The following is a 20,937-nucleotide window of genomic DNA, read 5'->3' as shown; positions in this document are numbered from 1 at the left end:
TGCATCAAACTAAATACATCTGCACAACAAAGGGAACAATAGAGAGAAGACACGACCTATGAATGGGAGACAATATTTGCAAACCATGTGTCTGATAAAGGGTTATAAGGAACCCATACAACTCAAGAGCAAAAAAGCAAACAACCCAATTTGAAAATGGGCAAAGGACCTAAATAGATATTTCTCAAAAGAAGATATAAAAATGATTAATAGATATATGAAAAGATGCTAAACATCACTACTCATCATGTAAATGCAAATCAAAACCACAATCAGATATCACTTCACTTGTTAGAACGGCTATTATCAAAGACAAAAGATAGGCTTTGACAAGGATATAGAGAAGAGGTAATCCTTGCACACTCTTGGTAAGAATGTAAATTGGTACAGCCATTATGGAAAACAGTATGGAGTTTTCTTTAAAAATTAAATATGATCCAGCAATCACATTCCTGGATATATATATCCAAAGGAAATGGAGTAAGTATCTCAAAGAGGTATCTGCACTCCCGTGTTCACTGTAGCATTATCCACAATAGCCAAGATATTAAAATAACCTAAATGTTCCTCAACAAATGAATGGATAAATAAAATGTGGTGTATAAAAATAAGGAAATCCTGCTATTTACAACAAGGATAAACCCAAACGACATTACACTAGGTGAAATAAGCCAGTCACAGAAAGACAAATAATACATGATCTCTCATGTACTGAATCTAAAATAGTCAAACTCATAGAAGCAGAGAGTAGAATGGTGGTTGCCAGGGCCTGAGGAACAGAGAAATGGGAAGATGTTGGTCAATGAGTACAAAGTTTCAGTTATGCAAGATAAATAAGTTCTGGAGATCTAATGTACAACATTGTGACTAAAGTTAAAAAAAAGTGTAAAAATGCTTCTCAACTTATGATGGGGTTATGTCTCAATAAACCCATCATAAGTTTAAAATATTGTATGTCAAAAATGAGTGTTTTGTAGACCTAATTTGATACAAAACATAATATTCAAAAATGCTGGCAAAAGTACACTGTAGTGTATTGGTTGTTTCCCCTTGTTATTGGGTGGTTGGCTGGGAGGTGCAGCTTGCTGTCACTACCCAGCATCACAAGAGAATATCATAGCACATTTTGCTAGCCCAGGAAAAGATCAAAATTCAGAATCCAAAGCATGATTTATATTGGAATGCATATTGTTTCTGCACCATCATAAACTTGAAAAATTATAAGTTAAACAATCATAAGTCAGGGAATGTCTACAATGTCTACATGATATATTTGAAATTGCTAAAATGGTAGATCTTAAGTGCACTCACAAAAAAGAAGAAAAAAACAGAGAGAAAGAAAGGGAAAACAGAAATTAGAGAGAAAGAAAAAAAGGAAAGAAGGAAGGAAGGAAAAGAAAGAAAAATAGAAATGAAAAAGAGAGAAAGAAAGAAATGAAAATGGTAAGTAGGTGAGGTGATGCATGTTAATTAACTTGATTGTGGTGGTCATTTCACAATGTATACATATACTAAAACATCAAGTTGTACACTTCAAATATATAAAATTTTTATTTGTAAATTATACCTAAATAAATCTGTAAAGAAGTGTCTAAAGCCTCCTTTAATGTTGGTTTAAAATCACCTTGGGTGCTTGCTTTGGCAGCACATATACTAAAATTGAAAAACCATAGAGAAGATAAGCATGGCTCCTGCTCAAGGATAACCCAAAAATTCATTAAATGTTTCATATTTCTGGTATATCTGCTATGGAAAATAGCATGGCAGTTTCTCCAAAAAAAAAAAAAAAATAGAATTACCTTGTGATCTAGCAATTCTACTTCTGGGAATATACACATAAGGGTTGAAAGAAGGGTCTCCAAGAGACATTTGTACACCCAGGAGGCTCAATAGATACCTAGCAGAACAAATCCAAAGAGATCAACCCCAAGACATATTAAAATCAAATTGTCAAAAGTTAAAAACAAAGAGAAAATATTGAAAACTGCCATGGATAAGCAACTTGTTAAATACAAGAAAACCTTTCATAAGACTATTAGCAAATTTTTCAAAAGAAACCCTTGCAGGCAACAAGAAAATGAAATTATATATTTTTAAGCTGGAAAAAAATTAAAATCTGCCAGCCAAAAATACTGTAACAGCAATTCTGTTCTTCCAAATGAAGGGATGATAAAAACTTTCTAAGACAAACAAAACCTGAGGAAATTTATCACCACTACACCTGCCTTACAAGAAATGTTAAAAGTAGTCCTTCAAGCTGCAGGGAGATTGTTAAGTGGCAACATGAAAATATAAAACTCACTAGTAAATATAAGCATACAGTCAAATTCAGAACATTCTTATATTGCAGCGGTGGTGTGAAAATCAATTATATCTTTAGTATGAAGGTTAAAGGCAAAACTATTAAAAACAACTGTAGCTACAATACTTTGTTAAGGAAAACAAATTACAAAAGATAAAAGACATGTCAACAAAAACAAATTGGATGGGAGAGTAAAAGTGTAGAATTTGTACAAGTGACCAAAATTAAGTTGTTATCAGTATAAAATATTTTATGTAAGCCTCATGGTAAGTACAAATAAAAAATCCTTAGTAGATATACAAAAAAATAAAAAGAAAGAATTCAAAGCATACCACTACAGAAAATCATCAAACCATAAAGGAAGACAGTAATAGAGGAAGATAAAAACAACCAATCTACAGAGTAACCAGAAAACAATTAACAAAATGTCAATAGTAAGTCCTTGCCTATTTATAACTAATTTAAATGTAAGTGGGTAAAATTCTTTAATCAAAAGATAACAAGTGGCTAAATGGATTTTAAAAAAGAAAAAAGACCCAACGGTGTGCTGCCTACAAGAGATGGATCTCACCACTAAGAACACATGTCGACTGAAAGTTAAGGGGTGCAAAAAGATGTCCTGCAAACAGAAAGAAAAAAAAGCGAGTGGGAGTAGCTATACTTATACCAGAAAAAAAAAAAAAAGACTTGAAGTCAAAACTCTAAAAGAGACAGAGAAGTTTATTCTATTATAATGAAGGGGCAAATTTATTAAGAAGATATAACAATTGTAAATATATATGCAACGAACATTGGGTCACCTAAATATGTAAAGCAAATAATAAATCTGAAGGGACAGATAGACTGCAATGCAATTAATAGTAGGAGACTGCAATACTTCACTTCAACATTGGATGGATCATCTAGCAGAAAATCAACATGGAAACATTGGACTTGAACACTTTAGACCAAATGGATCTAATAGATATTTATAGAAAAATCTAGCTAATAACAACAGAACACACATTCTTTTCAAGTTCACACAGAACATTCTCCAGGATAGATCATATGTTAGGCTACAAAACAAGTCTTAACAAATTTTAAAAGATTGAAATCATACTAAGTATCCTTTTGGAAAACAGTGTCATGAAATTAGATATCAATAATAGGAGGAATCTTGGAAAAATCACCAATATGTGAAAATTAAACAACATTCTCCTGAGCAAACAATGAGTCAAAGAAGAAATTAAAAGGAAAATTTAAAATATTTCAAGACAAACAAAAATGAAAACATAACTTATCAAAACTTACGGGATGCAGCAAAAGCAGTCTTTAGAGGAAAGTTTATAGCAAAAAAAAATGCCTGTATCAAAAAAGAATAAAGATCTCAAATAAACAGCATAATATTACACCTCAAGGTGTAATACAAGAGGAAGAACAAGAAGGACAAGGTAAGCCCAAACATAGCAGAAGGAAGAAGATAACAAAGATCAAACTAGAAATGACAAAGTAGAGACTAGAAAAGAAATATTTTAAAAATCAATAAAACCAAGTAGTTTTCTTAAGAGATAAACAAAACTGACAAATGTTTAGCTAGACTAAATAAAAAAGAGAAGACATACAAATAAAATCAGATATGAAAGAGGGAAAATTACAGCAGATACCACAGAAATACAAAAGATCATAAAAAACTACTATGAACAACTAAACCTAAAAAATTGTATAACCTAAAAGAAATGGAGTAATTCCTAGAAGCATGCAACCTACCAAGGCTAAATCAAGAAGAAATAGGAAATCCGAACAGACCAATCGAGAAAGATTGACTAGTAAAAGTCTTTTATCAAAGCAAAGCCCGGAACCTGATGGCTTCACTGATAAATTCTGCCAAATATTTAAAGGAGAAGTAATATCAATTATTCTCAAACTCTTCCCAAAAAATTAAAGAGGTGGGAATACTGCCAAGCTCATTTTATAGGGTCAGTATTGCCCTGATATCAAAGCCAGACAAGGACACTATAAGAAAAGAAAAGTACAGGCCAATATCCCTGATGAACACAGATGCAAAAGTCCTCAACAAAATACTAGCAAACCAAATTCAATAATAAAACAAATTATTCACCATGATCAAGTGATTTATCTCAGGAATGAAAGGATGGTTCTATATATGTAAATCAATAAATATAATACACCATATTAACAAATGAAGGACAAAAACTACATGATTATCTCAAGAGATGCAAGAAAGCATTTGACAAAATTAACATCTGTTCATGTTAAAAACTCTAAAAAAGAAAAAAAAAACAGATATACAAGGAATGTACCTCAACATAATAAAGGTCATATATGACAAGCCCACAGCTAACATCATACTCAACTGTGAAAAGTTGAAAGCTGTTCCTCTAAGATAAGGAGGAAGACAAGAATGCTTACTCTCACTATTCTATTTAACATAGTGCTGGAAGTCCTAGCCAAAACAATAAGGCAAGAAAAATAAATAAAATGCATCTATATAGGAAAGGAAAAAAATGAAATTATCTGTTTGCTGATGACATGATCTCTTATATATAGAAAATCCTGAAGACTTCACCAAAAATCTGTTAGAATTGATAAACAAATTCAATCAAGTTGCAGGTTACAAAATCAATACACAAAAATTCATAGAATTTCTATACACTGTCAAGGAACTATTCAAAAAAATTAAGAAAACAGTCTCACACATAATAGCATCAAAAAAATAAAATACTTAGGAGTAAATTTAACCAAGGAGTTAAAAGACCTGCATGCTGAAAACTATTTAAAAAAAAAAAAACACCTAAAACCTGATGAAAAGCCCAGGTGTGATGGCTCATGCCTGTAATCACAGCTCTTTAGGAGACCAAGATGGGAGGATCTCTTGAGGCCAGGAGTTTGAGACCAGCCTGGGCAACAAAGTGAGACCTCATCTTTACATTTTTAAAATTAGCTGGATATGGTGGTGCATGCCTGTAGTCCTAGCTACTTGAGAGGCTGAGGTGGGAGGATCACTTGAGCCCAGGAGGTCAAGGCTGCAGTGAGCTATGATCTTACCACTGCACTCCAGCCAGGGTGACAGAATAAGACTCTGCCTCTAAAAAATTTTTTTAAATAATAATAATAATCGACAGAAATTAAAGAAGACACACATAAATGGAAAGATACCTATATCCATGGATTGGAGCAATTAATATTGTTAAAACATCCATACTGCTCCAAATGATCTACAGTTTCAATACAATTTATATCAAAATTTCAATGTCATTTTTTACAGAAATAGAAAAAATAATCTTAAATTTGTATGGAACCAGAAAAGACCATGAATAACCAAAGCAATATTGAGCAAAAAGAACAAAGCTGGAGGCATCACACTCCCTAATTTCAAAATATATTAAAAAGCTATTGTAATCAAAACAGCATAATTTAAAAATAATAAAAACTGACACATTGACCAATTAAACAGGATAGAAAGCACAGAAGTAGTCCCAAGTATTTTCAGTCAATTGGCTTTTGACAAAGGTGCCAAGAACAAAATTGGAGAAAGGACAGTATCTTCAATAAATGGTGCTGGAAAAACTGAATATACACATGCAGAAGAATGAAAATGAACTCATATCTCACCCTTTATACAAGAATCAATTCAAAATGAATTATACTAAAATTAGCTGGGCATGGTGGCAGTTGCCTGTAATCCCAGCTACTGGAGAGGCTGAGGCAGGAGAATCGTTTAAACCCTGGAGGCAGAGGTTGCAGTGAGCTGAGATCATGCCACTGCACTACAGCATGGGCAACAGAGCAAGACTCCATCTCAAAAAAAAAAATGGATTAAAGACTTAAAAGTAAGACCTGAAACTGTAAGACTACTAAAAGAAAACATAGCGGAAAAACTTCATGACATTTGTCTGGGCAATGATGTCTTGGACAGGATTCCAAAAGCACAGGCAACAAAAGCAAAAATAGACAAATGGGATTGCATCAAACTAAAAAGCTTCTGCACAGCAAGGGAAGCAATTCACAGAGTGGAGAGACAACCCACGAATTGGGAGAAAATATTTGCAAACCACACATCTTATAAGTGGCTAATATCCAAAATATATAAGAAATTCAAACAACTCCATAGTAAGAAAACAAATAACCTGATTTTAAAATGGGCAAAGTATAGGAACAGACACTTCTCAAAAGAAGACATATGAATGGCCAAGAGACATATGAAAAATACCAACATCTCTAAACATCACAGAAATGAAAATTAAAACTACAATGAGATCTGGCAGCCAAGATGGCCGAATAGGAACAGCTCTGGTCTACAGCTCCCAGTGTGAGCGACGCAGAAGATGGGTAATTTCTGCATTTCCATCTGAGATACCAGGTTCATCTCACTAGGGAGTTCCAGACAGTGGGCGCAGGACAGTGGGTACAGGGCACCGTGTGCAAGCCGAAGCAGGGCGAGGCATTGCCTCACTCGGGGAGCACAAGGGGTCAGGGAGTTCCCTTTCCTAGTCAAAGAAAGGGGTGACAGACGGCACCTGGAAAATCGGGTCACTCCCTCCCTAATACTGCGCTTTTCCGACGGGCTTAAAAAACGGCACACCAGGAGATTATATCCTGCACCTGGCTTGGAGGGTACTGAACCCATGCAGTCTCGCTGATTGCTAGCACAGCAGTCTGAGATCAAACTGCAAGGCGGCAGTGAGGCTGGGGGAGGGGTGCCCACCATTGCCCAGGCTCGCTTAGGTAAACAAAGCAGCCAGGAAGCTCGAACTGGATGGACCCCACCACAGTTCAAGGAGGCCTGCCTGCCTCTGTAGGCTCCACCTCTGGGGGCAGGGCACAGACAAACAAAAAGACAGCAGTAACCTCTGCAGACTTAAATGTCCCTGTCTGACAGCTTTGAAGAGAGCAGTGGTTCTCCCAGCACACAGCTGGAGATCTGAGAATGGGCAGACTGCCTCCTCAAGTGGGTCCCTGACCCCCGACCCCTGAGCAGCCTAACTGGGAGGCACCCCCCAGTAGGGGCAGACTGACACCTCACACGGCCGGGTACTCCTCTGAGACAAAACTTCCAGAGGAACGATCAGACAGCAGCATTTGTGGTTCACGAAAATCCGCTGTTCTGCAGCCACCGCTGCTGATACCCAGGCAAACAGGGTCTGGATTGGACCTCTAGCAAACTCCAACAGATCTGCAGCTGAGAGTCCTGTCTGTTAGAAGGAAAACTAACAAACAGAAAGGACATCCACACCAAAAATCCATCTGTACATTACCATCATCAAAGACCAAAAGTAGATAAAACCACAAAGATGGGGAAAAAACAGAGCAGAAAAATTGGAAACTCTAAAAAGCAGAGCACCTCTCCTCCTCCAAGGGAACGCAGTTCCTCACCAGCAACGGAACAAAGCTGGATGGAGAATGACTTTGACGAGTTGAGAGAAGAAGGCTTCAGATGATCAAACTAATCCGAGCTACAGGAGGAAATTCAAACCAAAGGCAAAGAAGTTAAAAACTTTGAAAAAAATTTAGACAAATGTATAACTAGAATAACCAATACAGAGAAGTGCTTAAAGGAGCTGATGGAGCTGAAAGCCAAGGCTCAAGAACTACGTGAAGAATGCAGAAGCCTCAGGAGCCAATGCGATCAACTGGAAGAAAGGGTATCGTGATGGAAGATGAAATGAATGAAATGAAGCGAGAAGGGAAGTTTAGAGAAAAAAGAATAAAAAGAAATGAGCAAAGCCTCCAAGAAATATGGGACTATGTGAAAAGACCAAATCTACGTCTGATTGGTGTACCTGAAAGTGATGGGGAGAATGGAACCAAGTTGGAAAACACTCTGCAGGATATTATCCAGCAGAACTTCCCCAATCTAGCAAGGCAGGCCAACATTCAGATTCAGGAAATACAGAGAACGCCACAAAGATACTCCTTGAGAAGAGCAACTCCAAGATACATAATTGTCAGATTCACCAAAGTTGAAGTGAAGGAAAAAATGTTAAGGGCAGCCAGAGAGAAAGGTCGGGTTACCCACAAAGGGAAGCCCATCAGACTAACAGCGGATCTCTTGGCAGAAACTCTACAAGCCAGAAGAGAGTGGGGCCAATATTCAACATTCTTAAAGAAAACAATTTTCAACCCAGAATTTCATATCCAGCCAAACTAAGCTTCATAAGTGCAGGAGAAATAAAATCCTTTACAGACAAGCAAATGCTGAGAGATTTTGTCACCACCAGGCCTGCCCTAAAAGAGCTCCTGAAGGAAGCACTAAACATGGAAAGGAACAACCGGTACCAGCCACTACAAAATCATGCCAAATTGTAAAGACCATCGAGGCTAGGAAGAAACTGCATCAACTAACGAGCAAAATGACCAGCTAACATCACAGTGACAGAATCAAATTCACACATAACAATATTAACTTTAAGTGTAAATGGACTAAATGCTCCAACTAAAAGCCAAAGACTGGCAAATTGGATAAAGATTCAAGACCCATCAGTGTGCTGTATCCAGGAAACCCATCTCACATGCAGAGACACACATAGGCTCAAAATAAAAGGATGGAGGAAGATCTACCAAGCAAATGGAAAACAAAAAAAGGCAGAGGTTGCAATCCTAGTCTCTGATAAAACAGACTTTAAACCAACAAAGATCAAAAGAGACAAAGAAGGCCATTACATAATGGTAAAGGGATCAATTCAACAAGAAGAGCTAACTATCCTAAATATATATGCACCCAATACAGGAGCACCCAGATTCATAAAGCAAGTCCTGAGTGACCTACAAAGAGACTTAGACTCCCACACAATAATAATGGGAGACTTTAACACCCCACTGTCAACATTAGACAGATCAACAAGACAGAAAGTTAACAAGGATACCCAGGAATTGAATGCAGCTCTGCACCAAGCGGACCTAATAGACATCTACAGAACTCTCCAAATCAACAGAATATACATTCTTCTCAGCACCACACCACACCTATTCCAAAACTGACCACATAGTTGGAAGTAAAGCTCTCCTCAGCAAATGTAAAAGAACAGAAATTGTAACAAACTGTCTCTCAGACCACAGTGCAATCAAACTAGAACTCAGGATTAAGAAACTCACTCAAAACCGCTCAACTACATGGAAACTGAACAAGCTGCTCCTGAATGACTACTGGATACATAATGAAATGAAGGCAGAAATAAAGATGTTCTTTGAAACCAATGAGAACAAAGACACATCATACCAGCATCTCTGCGACACATTCAAAGCAGTGTGTAGAGGGAAATTTGTAACACTAAATGCCCACAAGAGAAAGCAGGAAAGATCCAAAATTGACACCCTAACATCACAATTAAAAGAACTAGAAAAGCAAGAGCAAACACATTCAAAAGCTAGCAGAAGGCAAGAAATAACTAAAATCAGAGCAGAACTGAAGGAAATAGAGACACAAAAAACCCTTCAAAAAAATTAATGAATACAGGAGCTGGTTTTTTGAAAGGATCAACAAAATCGATAGACCTCTAGCAAGACTAATAAAGAAGAAAAGAGAGAAGAATCAAATAGATGCAATGAAAAATGATAAAGGGGATATCACCACCAATTCCACAGAAATACAAACTACAATCAGAGAATACTACAAACACCTCTACGCAAATAAACTAGAAAATCTGAAAGAAATGGATAAATTCCTCAACACATACATCCTCCCAAGACTAAACCAGGAAGAAGTTGAATCTCTGAATAGACCAATAACAGGCTCTGAAATTGTGGCAATAATCAATAGCTTACCAACCAAAAAGTGTCCAGGACCAGATGGATTCACAGCCGAATTCTACCAAAGGTACAAGGAGGAATTGGTACCATTCCTTCTGAAACTATTCCAATCAATAGAAAAAGAGGGAATACTCCCTAACTCATTTTATAAGGCCAGCATCATCCTGATACCAAAGCCGGGCAGAGACACAACCAAAAAAGAGAATTTTAGACCAATCTCCTTGATGAACATTGATGCAAAAATCCTCAATAAAATACTGGCAAACCAAATTCAGCAGCACATCAAAAAGCTTATCCACCATGATCAAGTGGGCTTCATCCCTGGGATGCAAGGGTGGTTCAATATATGAAAATCAATAAATGTAATCCAGCATATAAACAGAACCAAAGACAAAAACCACATGATTATCTCAATAGATGCAGAAAAGGCCTTTGACAAAATTCAACAACCTTCATGCTAAAAACTCTCAATAAATTGGGTATTGATGGGACATATCTCAAAATAATAAGAGCTATCTATGACAACCCCACAGCCAATATCATACTGAATGGGCAAAAACTGGAAGCATTCCCTTTGAAAACTGGCACAAGACAGGGATGCCCTCTCTCACCACTCCTATTCAACATAGTGTTGGAAGTTCTGGCCAGGGCAATTAGGCAGGAGAAGGAAATAAAGAGTATTCAATTAGGAAAAGAGGAAGTCAAATTGTCCCTGTTTGCAGATGACATGATTGTATATCTAGAAAACCCCATTGTCTCAGCCCAAAATCTCCTTAAGCTGATAAGCAACTTCAGTAAAGTCTCAGGATACAAAATCAATGTACAAAAATCACAAGCATTCTTATACACCAATAACAGACAAACAGAGAGCCAAATCATGAGTGAACTCCCATTCACAATTGCTTCAAAGAGAATAAAATACCTAGGAATCCAACTTACAAGAGACGTGAAGGACCTCTTCAAGGAGAACTACAAACCACTGCTCAATGAAATAAAAGAGGATACAAACAAATGGAAGAACATTCCACACGCATAGGTAGGAAGAATCAATATCGTGAAAATGGCCATACTGCCCAAGGTAATTTATAGATATAATGCCATCCTCATCAAGCTACCAATGACTTTCTTCACAGAACTGGAAAAAACTACTTTAAAGTTCATATGGAACCAAAAAAGAGCCCGCATCGCCAAGTCAATCCTAAGCCAAAAGAACAAAGCTGGAGACATCACGCTACCTGACTTCAAACTATACTACAAGGCTACAGTCACCAAAACAGCATGCTACTGGTACCAAAACAGAGATATAGATCAATGGAACAGAACAGAGCCCTCAGAAATAAGGTCGCATATCTACAACTATCTGATCTTTGACAAACCTGAGAAAAACAAGCAATGGGGAAAGGATTCCCTATTTAATAAATGGTGCTGGGAAAACTGGCTAGCCATATGTAGAAAGCTGAAACTGGATCCCTTCCTTACACCTTATACAAAAATTAATTCAAGATGGATTAAAGACTTAAACATTAGACCTAAAACCATAAAAACCCTAGAAGCAAACCTAGGCATTACCATTCAGGACATAGGCATGGGCAAGGACTTCATGTCTAAAACACCAAAAGCAATGGCAACAAAAGCCAAAATTGACAAATGGGATCTAATTAAACTAAAGAGTTTCTGCACAGCAAAAGAAACTACCATCAGAGTGAACAGGCAACCTACAGAATGGGAGAAAATTTTTGCAACCTACTCATCTGACAAAGGGCTAATATCCAGAATCTACAGTGAACTCAAACAAATTTACAAGAAAAAAACAAAAAACCCCATCAAAAAGTGGGTGAAGGGCATAAACAGACACTTCTCAAAAGAAGACATTTATGCAGCCAAAAAACACATGAAAAAATGCTCACCATCACTGGCCATCAGAGAAATGCAAATCAAAACCACAATGAGATACCATCTCACACCAGTTAGAATGGCAATCATTGAAAAGTCAGGAAACAACAGGTGCTGGAGAGGATGTGGAGAAATAGGAACACTTTTACACTGTTGGTGGGACTGTAAACTAGTTCAACCATTGTGGAAGTCAGTGTGGTGATTCCTCAGGGATCTAGAGCTAGAAATACCATTTGACCCAGCCATCCCATTACTGGGTATGTACCCAAAGGATTATAAATCACGCTGCTATAAAGACACATGCACACGTATGTTTATTGCGGCACTATTCACAATAGCAAAGACTTGGAACCAACCCAAATGTCCAACAACGATAGACTGGATTAAGAAAATGTGGCACATATACACCATGGAATACTATGCAGCCATAAAAAATGATGAGTTCATGTCCTCTGTAGGGACATGGATGAAACTGGAAATTATCATTCTCAGTAAACTATCGCAAGGACAAGAAACCAAACACCACATGTTCTCACTCATAGGTGGGAATTGAACAGTGAGAACACATGGACACAGGAAGGGGAACATCACACTCTGGGGACTGTTGTGGGGTGGGGGGTGGGGGAGGGATAGCATTAGGAGATATACCTAATGCTAAATGGATGAGTTAATGGGTGCAGCACACCAGCATGGCACATGTATACATATGTAACTAACCTGCACATTGTGCACATGTACACTAAAACTTAAAGTATAATAATAATAAAATAAAATTTAAAAAGAGAAAAAAAAACTACAATGAGATGTCACCTTACATCTGTTAGAATGGCAATTATGAAAAAGATGAGTGACAACAAGTTTTGGAGAGAATATGGAGAAAAGAGAACACTTGCACACTATTGGTGGGAATGTAAATTAGTACAGCAACTTGGGGAAGTGGTATGGAGGTTCCTTAAAAAACTAAAAATAGAATTACCATATGATCCAGTAATCCAACTTCTGGTTATATGTCCAAAGAAATTGAAATCAGTATGTTGAAGAGATGTCTGCACTCTCATGTTTATTTCAGCATTATTCAAGATAACCAAGCTAGGGAAGCAACTTAAGGGTCCATAAACAGATAAATGGATAAAGAATATGTGGTGTATATATATACACAATGGAATACTACACAGCCTTTAAAAAGAAGAAAATTGTGTCATTCATGACAACATGAATGGACCTGCAGGACATTATGCTAAGTGAAATAAGCCAGGCAAAGAAGAAAAATATTGTATGGTTTCACCTGTTGGTGGAATCTTAAAAAGTTGATCTTATAAAAGCAGAGAGTTAAAAGGTTGTTACCAGAGGCTGTCGGCGGGTGGAAGGGATGGGAAAAGGAAAGATGTTGATCAAATGGTACAAAGTTTCAGTTAGACAGGAATAAATTTTAGTAATCTATTGTACTGCATAGTGATCACAGTTAATAAATGTATCATATATTTCAAAATTGCAAAAAATAATAGATTTCTAATGTTCTCCGCACAAAAAGAAATGTTGATAAGGCGATGGATATGTTAATTAGCTTGATTGGATCGCTCTATAATGTATACATAGATCAAAACATCACATTGTAGGCAGGCATGGTGGTGCCCACTTTAATCCCAGCTACTCAGGAGGCTAAGATGAGAGGATCATTTGAGCCCAGGAATTCATTACTAGCCTGGGCAACATAGTGAAACCTTGATATTCAGTCTCCAAAAAAATAAAAATCACATTGTAACCCAATAAACACACAAAATTATTTTTCAATTAAAAACAATTTAAAATGTTTTAAAATTTTAATAAGGAACTTCAATTTAAAAATAAGGACATTTTGACACATTCTATAACATCAATAAACTTTGAGGGCATTATGCTAAGTTATGTAAGCCAGTCACAAAAGTACAAATACTGTATAATTTCACTTATAGGCAATACCCACAGCAGTCAAATTCAGAGAAACAGAAAGTAGAGTGGTAGTTGCCAGTGGCTGGAGGGGAGGGAGGAATGGAGAATTATTGTTTAATGAGCATAAAGTTTCAGTTAGCAAAGATGAAACAGTTTTGGAGAGGGATGGTGGTGATAGTTCCATAACAATGTGAATGTACTTAATGCCACTAAACCGTACACTTCAGAATGGTCAAAATGATAAATTTTATGTTATGTATATTTTATCACAATTTTTCAAAAAATCACCTTGGAAAGAAAAGCCCTTCCAAGTCGGGAGAGAGAAGTTGAGGAACCAGGGTGTAGATATGGCAGAATGTTTTGGAGCAAAAAGAAGCAGCCATGCTAGAAAAGTTGCTCTTCCAGACTCAACTATAAAATAATGCATTTTAATGTGTTTGAAAAGCATATTTGAGCAACCAGTTGGGAGACCTAGGTTAAGTGGATTCTTTACCTTACAGTCATGTGACTGAACAGATGTTGATGTGGAGGGCATTTTATGGATCTATGTTTACTATGTTTATAATGATGATGCCTATAAGACATTAAATGCAAATTTCTTGATAGTAAAATAAGTGGTTAAGGAAATTTCAACGAGATAATATGAGTTCCAGGGAAAACCATGGTATCAATTGGAGAAAGTGAGCAGATGGAGCTAGAATTCTGACAGGCACAACTGCAGGAATGGCAGTAGCTGGCCTCGGGCACACACTGGATATAGCTGGAATCATTGCCTCACTTACCCTAGAATGCTTCACCTGAAAGTGTCTGCCTCCTGATTTTGTTAGTGTTTTCAATAGGGAACTAAAGTGGGTAAATTTTGTAATAAGATGTGTTTTGAATTGTTATCCTATGGAAAGTGCCTTGAAAAGCTGGTTCTATCTCACTAACATACACTGGTTTTGCAAGGAGAGATGTTAGCCAGTGGTTTTGAGACATCAAAACTAAGTGTAAAAACATCAATGAGCTGAATAAATTTGTTGTTCACCTTAACGATGAAGTGACTCACAAAACCAGCTTATTTAGCAAGTTTCTTCTTTCAAGGTTGAATACACTCAATCAAAATCTGTAAAATAAAACAGTTGAGATATATTATTAATAACCACACCAAGGCCTGATATTAATTATGGTGATGCCCAAGAGTTCAGGCAAACTGACTCTTCAATTTGCTGACATTGCCTTCAGACAAAATAATCAAAGTGCTCCAACATCTACAAAAAGCTTGATTTTGTTGTTGTTGTTCTTTCTTCCATTGTCTTAGTACATAAGACTGGACTTCTGCTTCCAGAAAGATAGAGTAGGTGTGCTTTACACTAGTCTTCCTGCTAAGTATAGCTACAAACCCTGAAAATTATTTATAAAACAAACATAAGTCTCTGAAAGGTGGTGAGAAGAAGACAAACTGGCTGGAGACTTCAGGACCCAAGGAATGACTCAGCAGGGAGCTCTTTGAATTTTCTCTTTGCCTCATATGTCCCACTGTGTGCTGGAGAAGCCAACAACCTGGAAATGTCGATGAACGTAGAGAGAAAAAAAAAAATCTCTAAGTCAAAGCCTGCTCCCTCTAGACAAAGGAGCAGCTTAGCAAAACAGAAAACTCTAGAAAATAACTTCTCTGTATTCCAGTCGCATATCACAGAAAAACTGTGGTCCCACTTCCACCCCTACCAGCACTAAGACTGTGTGGGGAGCCTAGACTTCCATTTTCACCAGACTGTAATGAGGTGTCCTATCCTCCACTAGTGTGGTGTCAGAAAAGGCCAAGTAGAGATCTGGGACTTCTATCTCTGCCAACTGTTAATGAGACTTCTCTGTGTGGTGTCAGTAGAGATAACATGGGAAGCCTGGACGTCCATCCCTGCCCAGTGGTATCAAGGTGCTCCTCCCCCTTCCCACTTAAGTGATATCAGAGGAGGCCTAGTGGAGAGTCAGGATTTTCACCACCACCCAGTTAATGAGGCCACTCCACTATCATTACCCTTGTTAGGTTAGTGGAGGCCATCTGGAAACAAAGTATTTCTCCCTCTTCCCGCTCAGATGGTATCAGTAGAGGCCTAGTGTAGAACCCGAACTCCTACTCCAACAGAGCAGTAACAAGCAGTTCTTGCCCCACTACAATGTCAATTACGGCTGAATAAGGAAACTGGACTTTCTTTTTTTTTAAATTTTATTTATGTATGTATTTTTTATTATACTTTAAGTTCTAGGGTACATGTGCACAACGTGCCTGTTTGTTACATATGTATACATGTGCCATGTTGGTGTGCAGCACCCATTAACTCGTCATTTACATTGGGTATATCTCCTAATGCTATCCCTCCCCCCTCACCCCACCCCACAACAGGCCCCAGTGTGTGATGTTCCCCTTCCTGTGTCCAAGTGTTCTCATTGTTCAATTCCCACCTATGAGTGACAACATGCAGTGTTTGGTTTTTTGTCCTTGTGATAGTTTGCTGAGACTGATGGGAAACTGGACTTTCATTCCCACCTTACAGGAATGATACGCCATTCTCTTTTCTCCACCAGAACAATGCCAGAAGAAGCTTATTAAAACAGTTGACTGAAATAAGATACAGGCTGGGTGTGGTGGCTCACACCTGTAACCCCAGCACTTGGGAGGCCAAGGTGGATGGACCACTTGACTTGAGGTCACGAGTTTGAGACCAGCCTGGACAGCATGGTGAAACCCCATCTCTACTAAAAATACCAAAATTAGCCAGGCATGGTGGAAGGCACCTGTACTCCCAGCTACTCAGGAGGCTGAGGCAGGAGAATCACTTAAACCCAGGAGGCAGAAGTTGCAGTGAGCCAAGATTGTGCCATTGCACTCCAGCCTGGGTGACAGAGTGAGACTCTGCCTCAGAAAAAAGAAAAAAAAATAAATAAAAGGAAAAGAAAATACAGAGTCTTATAACAGTATACCTAAAATGTCCAGGTTTCAGTCTAAAATCACTCACCATACCAAGAACCAGGGAAATTTCAACTTGAATGAGAAAAAAACATCAACAGCTGCCAGCACTGAGATGACATTAGATGTTAGAATTACCTGACAAGGATTTTAAAGCAACCATCATAAAAATGCTTTGTCAAACAATTATGAACACATTTGAAACAAATTCTGCCAAAAAATTGACAAAATAGAAGATGTGAAGGAGAACTAAATGGAAATTTTAAAACTGAAAAATATGATAACCAAAAATTTAAAACTCAAAGGACTATATCAATAGAAAAAGGAGAACACAGATAAAAGAGCCAGTGAACTTGCTGAACAATAGAAAATAACTAGATCTAAACACCAGAGAGAAAATTGACTGGAAAAAAAATGAACAGGATCTCAGGAGAGTGTGGAATTTTAATAAAAGATCTAACATTCATGCCATCAGAGTCATAGAAGGAGAGGAAAAAGAGGATGGGCTGAAAAAGTATTCAAACAAGTAATGGCTGAAAATATCTTGAATTTTGCAAAAGACACAAAATTATGAATTTAAGAAACCCAGTGAATCCCAAATGGGATAAACTCAAAGAAACCCACACCAAAACAAATTATAGTCCAAATTCCATAAACTGAAGACAAAGAAAATACTTTAAGCAGAGAGATACCTTACCTGCAGGAGTAAAACAATTCAAATGATAGTGATTTCTCATCAGAAACCATGAATGCCAGAAGAAAGTGGCACAATATTTTTCAAGTGCTGAAAGAAAACAGCTGTCAAACAAGAAATCTATATCCACCAAAAACATTCATCAGGAATAAAGAGGAGGCCGGGCACAGTGGCTCACGCCTGTAATCCCAACACTTTTGTAGGCTGCGGTGGGCAGATCACTTGAGCTCAAAAGTTTGAGACCAGCCTGGGAAACATGGCCAAACTTTGTCTCTACAAAAATTACAAAAATTAGCCAGGTGTAGTGGCATATACCTGTAGTCCCAGCTGCTCAGGAGGCTGAGATGGGAGGATGGCTTAAGCCCAGGAGGCAGAGATTACAGTGAACCGAGATCACACCACTGCACTCCAGCCTGAGCCACAGAGCCAGACCCTGTCACAAAAAAAAAAAAAAAAGAAAGAAAGAAAGAGGAAATCAAGATATTCTCAGATTTTAAAAACTAAGACAAATTGTAGCCAATCGACAGCCAATTGGCCTACCCTAAAAAAATTGTTAAATGAACTTAAACTTGAAGATAGAATAATAAGGAAATGTAGAAAGGAAATTGTGCAATAAGGAATCTTGGGATATCAGGAAAGCAGAAAGAACAATGAAAAGAGTAAAAATATGGGCAAACCAAATAGACTTTCTCCTCTTGAGTTTTCTAAATTATGTTTGGTGGTTGAAGGAAGAATTATAACCCTCTCTCTTGTGGTTCTCACTGTATGTACAGGAAATATTTAAGACAATTATATTACAAATTATAAACTGTGGAAGATACAGGAATATGAAGGGAGATAAGGTTTCTTACCACTCAAATTGACAAATGTTGGTACCAATAGATTATGATGTTATGTATGTATAATGTAATACCTAGAACAACCACTTTTTTAAAAACCTACACAAGGAGATATACTCAAAATACTACAATAATTCAAAATGAATTCTTGACCGGGCGTGGTGGCTCACACCTGTAATCCTGGCATTTTGGGAGGCTGAGGTGGGCAGATCACAAAGCCAGGAGATCAAGACTGTGGCCAACATGGTGAAACCCCATCTCTACTAAAAATACAAAAATTAGCTAGGCATGGTGGCCCGTGCCTGTAGTCCCAGCTACTCGGGAGGCTAAGGCAGGAGAATCGCTCAAACCCAGGAGGTGGAGGTTGCAGTGAGCCGAGATCATGCGACTGCACTCCAGCCTGGCAACAGAGCGAGACTCCATCTAAAAAAAAAAAATGAATTATTAAAAATGTTAAAGTAAACTACAGAAAGGTAAGAAAAAGAAAACAAAACAAAAAGAACACAAAACTAAAATGGCAGACTTTAGTCCTAACATATTAATAATTACATTAAATGTAAGTGATCTAAATACACCAAGTAAGAGATGGAGATTGGCAAAATGGATGGAGATTGGCAAAATGACTTTTTTTAGTGACCCGACTATGTAATGTCTATGAGGAACTCACTTCAACAATAACAATATAAGCAAGTTGAAAGTGAAAAGATGGAAAAAGAGATATCATGCAAACATTAATCAAAGGAAAGGAATGGCTATACAAATATCAGATAAAACACAATCAGAACAAAGAAAATTACCAAAAATGGGAATAGACATTATATAATAATAAAAGGATCAATCCACCAAGAAGACATAGGAATTCTGAACGTATATGCACCAAACAAAAAAACTGCAAAATATGTGATGCAATATATAAAAGGAATCATATATCACAATCAAATGGAATTTATTTCAGGATGTTGGACTGATTCAATATTTGCAAATCAATCAACGTAATTCACCATATTAACAGGCTAAATAAATAAATACAATATTATTTTCAACAAATGATGTTGGAGTAATAGGATATTCATAGGCTTAAAAAAGGAAACTTGACCTAAACCTAGCGTATAAAAATTGACTCAAATATATCCTAGACTTAAATGTAAAACATAAAACTATAAACACTTTTAGAGGAAAACAGGAGAAAATGTTCTGGACCTAGGGCTTGATGAAGAACTCATCAAATTTAATATGATACCAAAAGCACAATCTATACAGGAAAAATGTAATAAATTGAACTTTATCAAAAATATAAAATTTTCTCTGAAAATGACCATATTTACAGGATAAAAAGGCAAGCTACAGACTGAGAGAAAATATTTTCAAACTACCTGATAAAGGACTAGTATCTAGGACATATTTCAAAACTCTCAAAACTCAACAGTGTATCACCTCATACTCATTAGGATAGCTACTATTTAAACAAACCAACCAACCAACCAACCAACAGACAAACAAAAAACATAAAATAAGTGTTGTCAAGGATGTAGAGAATTTGGAGCCCTTATATATTATTAGTGGTGGTAATGTGGTGCAGCCTGTATGGAAAACAGTATGGAGCAAACATACATTGCATCAAAAAAATAAAAATAGAATTATCAGATGATGCAGAAATTCTACTTCTGGTTATATATCCCAGAAAAAACTGAAAGCAGAATCTTGAACAAATATTTGTAAACCCATGCATGTTATGGCAACATTATTCAAAATAGCCAAGAGGTGGAAGGAACCCAAGTGTTCATCAATGGATGAATGGATAAACAAAACATATTATACACACTCAGTATGTATAATACCCACACAGTGGAATATTCTTCAGCCTTAAAAAAGAAGGAAATTCTGACACATACCACATACCACAACATGGATGAACCTTAAGGACATTATGCTAAGTGAAATAATCCAGTCACAAAAAGAAAAATACTGTATGATTCTACTTATATGAAGTATCTAGAGTAGTCAAATTCATAGAAACAAATAGTAGAGTGGTGGTTATCAGGGACAAGTGTAGGGAAAAATGGGTAATGGTTGTTTAATGCAGCAGTCCCCAACATTTTTGGCACCAGGGACCAGTTTCATGGAAGACAATTTTTCCAAGGACCTGGGCAGGGGCATGGTTTTGCCATGAAACTGTTGCACCTCAGATCATCAGAAATTAGATTCTCATAATTTAAGGAGCACATAACCTAGATCCCTCACATGCACAGTTCGCAATAAGGTTCACACTCCTATGAGAATCTAATGCTGCCCCTGATCTGACAGGAGGCAGAACTCTGGCGGTAATCCTTGCTTGCCCGCTGCTCACCTCCTGCTGTGCAGCCCCAGTTCTTGATAGGCCACAGACTGGTACTGGTCCATGGCCTAGGGGTTGGGAAACCCTGGTTTAATGGGTATGGAGTTTCTGTTTTGCAAGATAAAAAAATTCTGGAGATTGGTTGCACAACAATGTGAATATACTTAACACTAATGAATTATACACCTAAAACTGATTAAGATGGTAAATTTTATGTAATGTGTCGTTTACCATAATGTTTAAAAAACTCAA

The 20,937-nt window shown here is 37.2% G+C and overlaps 1 non-coding gene across 1 annotated transcript; it reads left to right on the top strand.

Annotated features, from left to right (window-relative positions):
- Positions 1–1,629: 1,629 nt before the first annotated feature.
- LOC129023117 (U6 spliceosomal RNA) lies at positions 1,630–1,736 on the top strand. The gene has a single exon (XR_008496676.1). It is a non-coding gene; the product is annotated as a U6 spliceosomal RNA (small nuclear RNA).
- The last annotated feature ends 19,201 nt before the right edge of the window (positions 1,737–20,937 follow it).

Source organism: Pongo pygmaeus, chromosome 1 (assembly GCF_028885625.2).
Source record: "Pongo pygmaeus isolate AG05252 chromosome 1, NHGRI_mPonPyg2-v2.0_pri, whole genome shotgun sequence".
Lineage (NCBI taxonomy): Eukaryota > Metazoa > Chordata > Mammalia > Primates > Hominidae > Pongo > Pongo pygmaeus.
The sequence above is the reverse complement of the archived record's forward strand: the minus strand, read 5'-3'. Positions and strand labels throughout refer to the sequence as shown.